The 8,925-nt window shown below is 42.9% G+C and overlaps 1 pseudogene; it reads left to right on the top strand.

The window, feature by feature from the left end:
* Positions 1 to 2,557, top strand: part of LOC100951571 — a 15,399-nt pseudogene extending 12,842 nt beyond the window's left edge.
* The last annotated feature ends 6,368 nt before the right edge of the window (positions 2,558 to 8,925 follow it).

Here is an 8,925-nt window from a genome sequence, read left to right as displayed (position 1 = left end):
TTTTTTTTTTTTTTTTTTTTGGTTGCAGCCATCATTGTTGTTTGGCGGGCCGAACTGGATTCAAACCCGCCACCTTAGGTGTATGTGGCTGGTGCCTTAGCCACTTGAGCCACAAGCGCCGAGTCCTCTTGTCTTTCTTTACCATTGCTTCTAACTCTATATTTCTTCAGTCAATTGCTGCCAGATTCCACCGGTCTCAGCAGATGCTGCTCTCCGGGTGGGCCCCCTGGCAGATTTCTGCTGAGTTTTACTTCCATATGTGCATGTAAGCATTGGTTGCCTAGTTCCAATGCAGTATTTTGTACATGTGATGTTTGTTTTTCCATTCTTGTAATACTTTACTTAGAAGAATGGTCTCCTGTTCCACCAAGTTGTTACAAAAGATACCAGATTACCATTTTTTTTAAATGATTCTTTAATACTCCATGTTACACACACACCATATTTTATTAATCCATTCATATACTGATCTGCATTTGGGTTGTTTCCACGTGTTTGCAATTGTGAATTGTGCTGCTATAAACATTTGAGTGCAAGTGTCTTTTTGAAAAAAGTATCTTTTTTTTCTTTGACTAAAAACCTAGTAGTGGAATTGCTGGATTAAAAATAGGTCTACTTTTAGTTCTTTAAGGTATCTCCATACTACTTTCCCTGGAGGTTGTACTAGTTACCTGGCAGTCCCACCAATAGTGTATAAGTGTTCATTTCTGCATCCATGCCAACATCTGTTGCTTTGGGACTTTTTTTTTTTGTTTTTTGTCACTCTCAGTAGAATACCATGGCATCACAGCTCATGGCAATTTCAAATTCTTGGGCTTAAGCAATTCTCTTGCCTCAGCCTCCCAAATAGCTGGGACTACAGGTGCTGCCACAATGCCTGGCTATTTTTCTTTTTGTTGTTGTTGCAGTTGTTATTGTTATTTTGCTGGCCCGGACTGGGTTCAAACCTGCCAGCCTCAATGTATATGGCAAGCACCTTACCCACTGAGTTACGGGCACTGCCCACTTTGAGACTGTTTGATATGAGCCATTCTCAGGAGTTAGGTGAAATCTCATTGTGGTTTTGATTTGAATTTCCCTGGTGATTAGAGATGTTGAGCATTGTTTTATATTTTTCTTGGCCATTAGATTATCTTTATTTGAAAAGTTTCTGTTGGCTCGGCGCCTGTGGCTCAAGCGGCTAAGGCGCCAGCCACATACACCTAAGGTGGAGGGTTCGAATCCCCAGCCCGGGCCCGCCAAACAACAATGATGGCTGCAACCAAAAAATGGCCGGGCATTGTGGCGGGCGCCTGTGGTCCCAGCTACTTGGGAGGCTGAGGCAGGAGACTCGCTTGAGCCCAGGAGTTGGAGGTTGCTGTGAGCGTGATGCCACGGCACTCTACCTAGGGGGATAGCTTGAGGCTCCGTCTCAAAAAAAAAAAAAGTTTCTGTTTATTCTTTTGCCTACTTTTTAATAGGGTTGTTTGATTTTTTTTCTTGCTGATTTGCTTGAGTTCACTGTAGGTTCTAGTTATCAGCCCTTTACCAGATGTATAGCATGCAGGTATTTTTTCCCAGTCTGCAGGTTGTGTATTTGCTTTATTGATTGTGTCCTTGGCTATGTAGAAACTTCTTTTTTTTTTTTTTTTTTTTTTTTTGAGACAGAGTCTCACTGTTGCCCTAGGCTAGAGTGCAGTGGCATCAGCCTTGCTCATAGCAGCAACCTTAGACTTCTGGGTTCTAGTGAGCCTTCTGCCTCAGCCTCCCAAATAGCTGGGACTACAGATGCCCACCATGATGCTTCCCTAATTTTTCTATTTTTAGTAATGACAGAATCTTGTTCTTGCTCATGCTGATCTCAAACTCCTGATTCAAGTGATCCTCCCGCCTCAGTCTCCCAGAGAAAAGCCAAAAACTTTTTAATTTGATCAGGTCCCATTTGTTTATTTTTGTTGTTGCTGTGATTGCTTTGGGGGTCTTCTTCATAAATTCCTTCTTTAGTCTGAGAATGCCACCAGGCTCTCCTGGTATCCTCTGGGGCTCTGATCAGAGATGCTTCTGAGTGTCTTTGTGACCAACCATGCCTAGCCTATGAGAATTGACAGCGAGGATTCACATTTGAATTAGTTCACAATGTGCCCAAGCTGACCAGCAAAAAAGGAAGCAGACCAGGTGACAAAAAGTTCTGACGAGAAGGTGTTGGTTCTGGAATTTAGAAGAGATGAAGATTCTGTCTGCCTGTAGCCAGATGATATTCTTTCTCAGACCCCTTCTGACATAAGTAAAATAGCTGCTATATATCTGGTAGATGTGGACTGAACTCCTGTTTATACACAGTATTTTGACATCAGTTATATTCCATCTACTGCCTTTTTCTTTATTTTTGGGGAGCATATGAAAGTGGATTATGGGTCTCTAGATCACATAGATCTAGAGAAATTTCACAACCAAACAAGATTTTATAGATTTGACTGAAGTAATCTATTGAGGAGCAATAAGAGGAAAACTTATTGTCCAAAGTCCTATTAATCCCAAGAACATTCCCAACTATGACCTTCTCTAACAAGACATTTAACACACCATCCACTGTCAAAGACAAAGAAAAAGGCTCATCTTGAAATAGTACCTGAATCCCAGCTCTGCTGTTTCTCTGGAGTCTTTCAGAAATGTGTCTGGTGTCCCAGCAGAGAAGGGGTGTGACAGCATGCATGCAGAGTACCACCAGCCACTGAGATCACTCTGGCGTTTTCAGTTTTCCCAGGGTGTTTTTTTTTTTTTTAACGTTTTTATAGTGTGCTTTCTTTATACCTTAATACAGAATCTTCCCAAACATTGGTTAGTAATGTTTAATTTAACCAGGTTTATTTGATGCACAAGTAAACTGGAGAATCAGTGCCCCCCCCCAAAAAAGAGTTTTTCCAGCATTTTCTTCTAGAATTCTTAAAGCTTCAGGCCTTAGGTTTAAGTCTTTTATCCATCATGAATTAATTTTTGAGAGTGGTGAGAGGTGTGGATCCTGATGTAGTCTTTCACATATGACTATTCAGTTTTCCTAGAACCATTTCTTGAATAGGGATTCTTTCCCCATTGTATGTTTTAGTCTGTTTGGTCAAATATCAGAGGAAAATACAAGGATGATTTTATCTCTGGGTTCTCACTTCTGATCCATAAGTCTACGTCTTTTTTTGTGTGTCAGGACCATGCTGGTTTGGTTCCAATAGCATTGTATAACTTAAAATCTGGTAAAATGATGCCTCCTGATTTGTTTTTATTATGTAATATTGCATTGGCTTTTTTTTTCTGGTTTCATATAAAATGTAGAAATGTTTTTTCTAGATCTGCAAAAACTGACATCTGAATTTTAATGGAGGTTGCATTGAATCTACATATCACTTTGGGTAGTATAGACATTTTAACAGTGTTGATTCTGCTGAACCATATGTATGATGTTTTTTCTTCTTTTTTTTTGGCCCAGGCTGGGTTTGAATCTGCTGCCTCTGGCATATGGGGCCAGTGCCCTACCCTTTTGAACCACAGGCGCTGCCCAGCATGATGTTTTTTCATCTGTTTATATTCTCTGAGATTTCTTTCCTCAGTGTTTCATAGTTCTCCCTATAGAGGTCATTCACTCCTTAGTTAAATGTATTCCGAGGTATTTTATTTTCTTTCTTTCTGTTTTTTTTTTGGAGACAGAGCCTCAAGCTATCCCCCTGGGCAGAGTGCCATGGCATCACAGCTCACAGCAACCTCCAACTCCTGGGCTCAAGCGAGTCTCCTGCCTCGGCCTCCCAAGTAGCTGGGACACAGGCGCCCACCACAACACCTGACTATTTTTTGGTTGTAGCCATCGTTGTTGTTTGGCAGGCCCGGGCTGGATTCGAACCAGCCACCTTAGGTGTATGTGGCTGGCGCCTTAGCCACTTGAGCCACAGGCGCTGAGCCTTTCTTTTTTTTTTTTTAAGAGACAGTCTCATCTCAGTTTGTCACCCTCAGTAGAGGGCTGTGGCATCACAGTTCACAGCAACCTCCAGCTCCTGGGCTCAGGCGATTCTCCCACCTGAGCCTCTCAAGTAGCTGGGACTACAGGTGCCTGCAGTTTGGCCGGGGCTGGGTTTGAACCTGCCACCCTCAGTATATGGGGCCGGCACCTTACTCACTGAGCCACAGGCGCTGCCCGGTATTTTATTTTCTAAAGGTGTTGGGTCTTTGATTCGATTCTCAGCTTGACTGTTGGTGTTTGTGAAAGCTACTGATTTTTGTATATTGATTTCATAACCTAAGACTTGGCTGAATTTATCTATTAATTCCAGGAGTCTCTTGGTTGAACCTTTGGGGTTTTCTAGATATAAGGTCATATATCATCAGCAAAAAGTGATAGTTTGATCTCTTTCCTCATTTGGATCCCCTTGATTTCCTTCTCTTGCCTGATTGCTCCAGTGAGGATTTCCAGCAAGCACTACGTTGAATAAAAGTGGCAAAAGTCAGCAGCCTTGTCTGGTTCCAGTTCTAAGCAGGAATGCTTTCAATTTTTCCCCATTCAATGTTAGCCATCGGTTTGTCACACATAGCCTTTTTGAGTATGTCTCATCTATACTGATTTTGTTGACCATTCTTATCATTAAAGGGTACTGAATTTTGTCAAATGCTTTTTCTGCATTGATTAAAAGAATCATTTGGTCTTTGTTTTTGCACCTGTTTATGTGGTTAATTACATTTGTAGATTTGCATATACTGAACCATCCTGGCATCTCTGGGATGAAGCACACTTGGTTGTGGTGAATTAGTTTTTTTTTTTTCTAATGTGCTGCTGAATTTGGTTTGCTAAGATTTTATTGAGAATTTTTACATCTGTATTCATAAGGGATATTGGTCTATAGTTTTCTTTTTCAATTGTGTCCTTTCTTGGCTTTGGTATTGAGGTAACATTAGCTTCACAGGACAAGTTGGGGAGGATTCCTTCTTTCTCAATGTTATGGAATAATTTCTGCAGTATGGTACAAGTTCTTCTTTGTAGGTTTGGTAAAAATTCAGGAGTAAACCTACACGGTCTAGGACTACTTTTTGTAGTTGGAAGATTTTTTATTGCTGCTTCAATTTTGGTGCTTAATATTGGTCTGTTCAAGAGTTCTGTTTCTTCCCAGTTGAGCATAGGGAAATTGTGTGTTTCCAAGAATTTGGAGAGGTATTTTAAAAGCAGCATATTACATACCACATCTTCCTCCTACCATGGTGATCATGCAGTAGGTAAAGATGGAGCCTCTATCAGTCTGGGTCTTTTGAGTAGCTATAATGAATGGAGCCCCTGCTGACTCACACTGGACATACAGAAAGAATGACAAACTTTTGTTGTATTAGGACCCTGCGATCTTGGGATTGCTTTTTACCTCCTCTGACCATGTCCATCAAGACTAAAATAGGTTCTGAAGTACCAGATCAGTGAACACAAAGCACAGTCCTTAAGAACTTGATAAATTGGGCTGCGCCTGTGGCTCAGTGGGTAGGGCGCCAGCCCTGTATGCCAAGGGTGGTGGGTTCAAACCCGGCACTGGCGAAACTGCAACAAAAAATAGCTGGGTGTTCTGGCAGGCGCCTGTAGTCCCAGCTACTCAGGAGGCTGAGTCAAGAGAATCACCTAAACCCAGGAGCTGGAGGTGGCTGTGAGCTGTGACATCATGGCACTCTACCAAGGGTGATAAAGTGAGACTCTGTCTCTAAAGAAAAAAAAAAAAAAAAGAACTTGATAAATCAAGCCCAGAAAACCAAGTTCACTCAGAGAATCCAAATGGTGGGAACAGAGCCTCAAAAGATGGCAAAGTCAAGAGTCAAGAGTGGCTAAAATGTGGATTGGCTGGAACAGGCTGGAAATAAAATTCCTAGGATACTAGCTAATTTCTAAGGATGGAACTAAATTAAAATGAACAATACTTGTCTTTATTATTTTCTCAGCTCTGATCTGCAAGATGGTCTGGTGGGTTTGAAGGCTCAAGGTCAAGTGGATATGAAAGTGGCTGAAGCATAATTGCCACAGAGTTTGTGTAGCTTCAGGTTGGTAGTACAGAGGATATAGGAACATGATGCAGGTGCTCTGATTAGAGAGAAGGAGCAAACTGTTGGACATTCCTGTAAGGATGACAAGATCTTCAGAGGCATACTAACGTTGACAAAAGTTTCTCTTTGAGCTTTTGATCATCACTATGTGTGCTGGGAGGTGTTCAGATGGACAAGAATGTAGCCTTCTAGGGGCTAGGTCAGAAGTCAAATAACTAAGTCCTCTGTTGAGGAAGATCTGATTGATAGATTGGTTATGGAGATGCAGATAAGGTCCAAGATAGGAGATGTCATTGTTAGGGAGGATTGGGTCAGAGACATTCACAGAAGCTCTGGGAGTTGGAGAGGATGCATTAATTCTTCAGGCTTCCTAGGCATTCCTTTGTGTGAAGTCTCATGTAGCAATAATGTGCAGGATGTCATTTTTGATGCCAGGATTTAGAGACCATATTCAGGGCTGGTTTAACTAGTCAGGAAGCATGATGGTTGAGCATCAGCCTGAGCACACGATGCCCCCTGAGTTTTAGGTAAAGAGTGTCCACTGGCAGCTTTGGCTATTGAGTAAAAAGTTAGAACATTAAAGAGAGGCAGCCTGCCTAGTGTGAACAGACTCTCCTGCATGTGGCAGTTGCTATAGGACACAATGGGATGTGTGCCCCAGCCTCAGACACCTTGCCTCCAGGAAATGGTGGCTAAAAGCTGGAATTCCCATTCCCTGGGATAATATTTGACCTCCACGTGGATCAGTTTCCATGAGAAATGGGTACATGGTTGCAGTTAACAGACCTAATGTCTTCCTGGGATGCACATGATCCCATAACTTTGCTATAAGCTAAAAGTCTAGAGCAGTGGTTCTCAACCTGTGGGTTGCAACCCCTTTAGGGGTTGAACAACCCTTTCACAGGGGTCGCCTATCCTGTGACCTGCACATAAGATATTTACATTATGATTCATAACTGTAGCAAAATTACAGTTATGAAGTAGAAATGAGAATAATTTTATGGTTGGGGGTCACCACAACATGAGGAACTATATTAAAGGGTTGCGGCTTTAGGAAGGTTGAGAACCACTGGTCTAGAGTGTTTTATAGTAAAACATCAGCCTGGCTCAAAAAGGTCAAAGCAGAGATAAACAAAGTGTGTAGTCTCTGGATCATAGAGCAACTTCCAGGGACTTAAGAAATCACCTCACCTTCTGAATGAGTTAATTAGATCTGTTGTCAGGGTAAGACAGGAATAAATGAACCATTAGTAATATCCAGTGCCCCTCAATGTGGCCATGAGCTATGTTGAGGCCTTGGTAGTCCTGGTAGGAGTTTTTTACATTATAAAGCTCACTGGGGTCTGGCTGTGGAATTGGTGTTATGGTTTGTGAGAAGAGATTCAGTTTCAGAAGGGAGTGCAGCTGTTCGGCTAGATCTCAGGCTGGGCACAAGTTCAAGTAGATACTTGTACCGGGGGGGGGGGTGATGACAGGACAGCCCCTCAGCATCCTTGTAGGTAGTTTACATCTGGAACCCCTGTCACTGAAGTGGCAGAGGAGCTGATGCTCTGGGGTCTAAGCAATGCTGGGGAGTGGAAGGCATGAGTCCTGCAGGAGATAATCTGATTGATGGCCTTCAGCTGGGAGAGACCCCAGTCAGTGGGGGCAGCATGTAAGATTGATAGCAGCTGGCTCTGTACACACTGCCTCCACAAACAGCTGGAGTGAAGTGTTCTTTGGGGTCACTGCCCTTTCTCCTTGCCTCACCCCCAACATTTCAACCTCAGCAGTATTGCTTCCTTTTTCTCCTCTCTATTTCTTTTTAGAGTCAGGGTCTTATTATGTTGTTCAGCATAGTCTTGAACTTCTGGCTTCAAATGATCCCCCTCGCTGAGCCTACTGAGTTGCTGGGATTACAGGCATGAGCCACCATGCCTGGCTCCCCAACTAGTTTTTAAGGAGAGTGGACTTTGCCCAGGTACAAATGAAATGCAGAAAATCCCTTCTGGTAGCTGAAGCTGGGAGCACTGCACCACGCATATTGTTCACCATCAATCTGAAGATGTCAGGTGGAAATGTGGGCATTAGGAATGAGGCTGTGAAAGAATGACCAGTTGTAGCAAGGCAGGTCAAGACTGGCATGTCTGATCTATGAGAGATACTTCACTTGGTGCAACAAGCTCCCTCCACCCTCCACCTAAGTGCAAAAATGTTCCATTCCCCCAGATGGGGCCCCAGTAGACGACATTAAAGGCATAATGTGGCTGATGTTGGTGCTGGTTAGGTCAGTTAGGACAGAATGGCTGAAAGAAAAAGATCCAGAGGGAGGGTCCAAAACTGTTCAGTAGAGAGCTATGGCCAAGACTGGAGAGGGCAAGTTGTGTCAGGCTTGAGGTATGACAAAAAGCAGACATAGCTGGAAAATTAGGAGCCAGATAAAAGGAAGGTAAGGAACAAAGGCAAAAAAAAAAAAAAAAAAGTGGGTGGGTGAGTAGGGAGGAAGTGGTTCTAGTCAGGACTCTAAAGAGGGAGGGCTAGGCTAGGCGCTGTGGCTCATACCTATAATCCCAGCACTCTGGGAGGCCAAGGGCTGAACTCGTGAGTTTGAGACCAGCCTGAGCTAGAGCAAGACCTCTGTCTCTAAAAACAGCTGGACATTGTGGCAGGCGCCTATATGCCCAGCTACTCAGGATGCTAAAACAAAAGAATCGCTTGAGCCTAAGAGTTGGAGGTTGCTGTGAGCTAAGATGCTATAGCACTCTACCACAAAGTGAAACTCTATCTCAAAAAAACAAAAAAAAAATAAGTAAAAATAAAGAGGGAGGGCTGACTACCCAACACTGCATTGTGTTAAGTATAACCTCAAGGTGCTTGAGTAAGTTGGCCAGATTTAAAGGCACAGATAGAAGGGGA

The sequence above is a fragment of the Otolemur garnettii genome, unplaced genomic scaffold, assembly GCF_000181295.1.
Source record: "Otolemur garnettii isolate 467f Iridium unplaced genomic scaffold, OtoGar3 scaffold00068, whole genome shotgun sequence".
Classification (NCBI taxonomy): domain Eukaryota; kingdom Metazoa; phylum Chordata; class Mammalia; order Primates; family Galagidae; genus Otolemur; species Otolemur garnettii.
The sequence above is the reverse complement of the archived record's forward strand: the minus strand, read 5'-3'. Positions and strand labels throughout refer to the sequence as shown.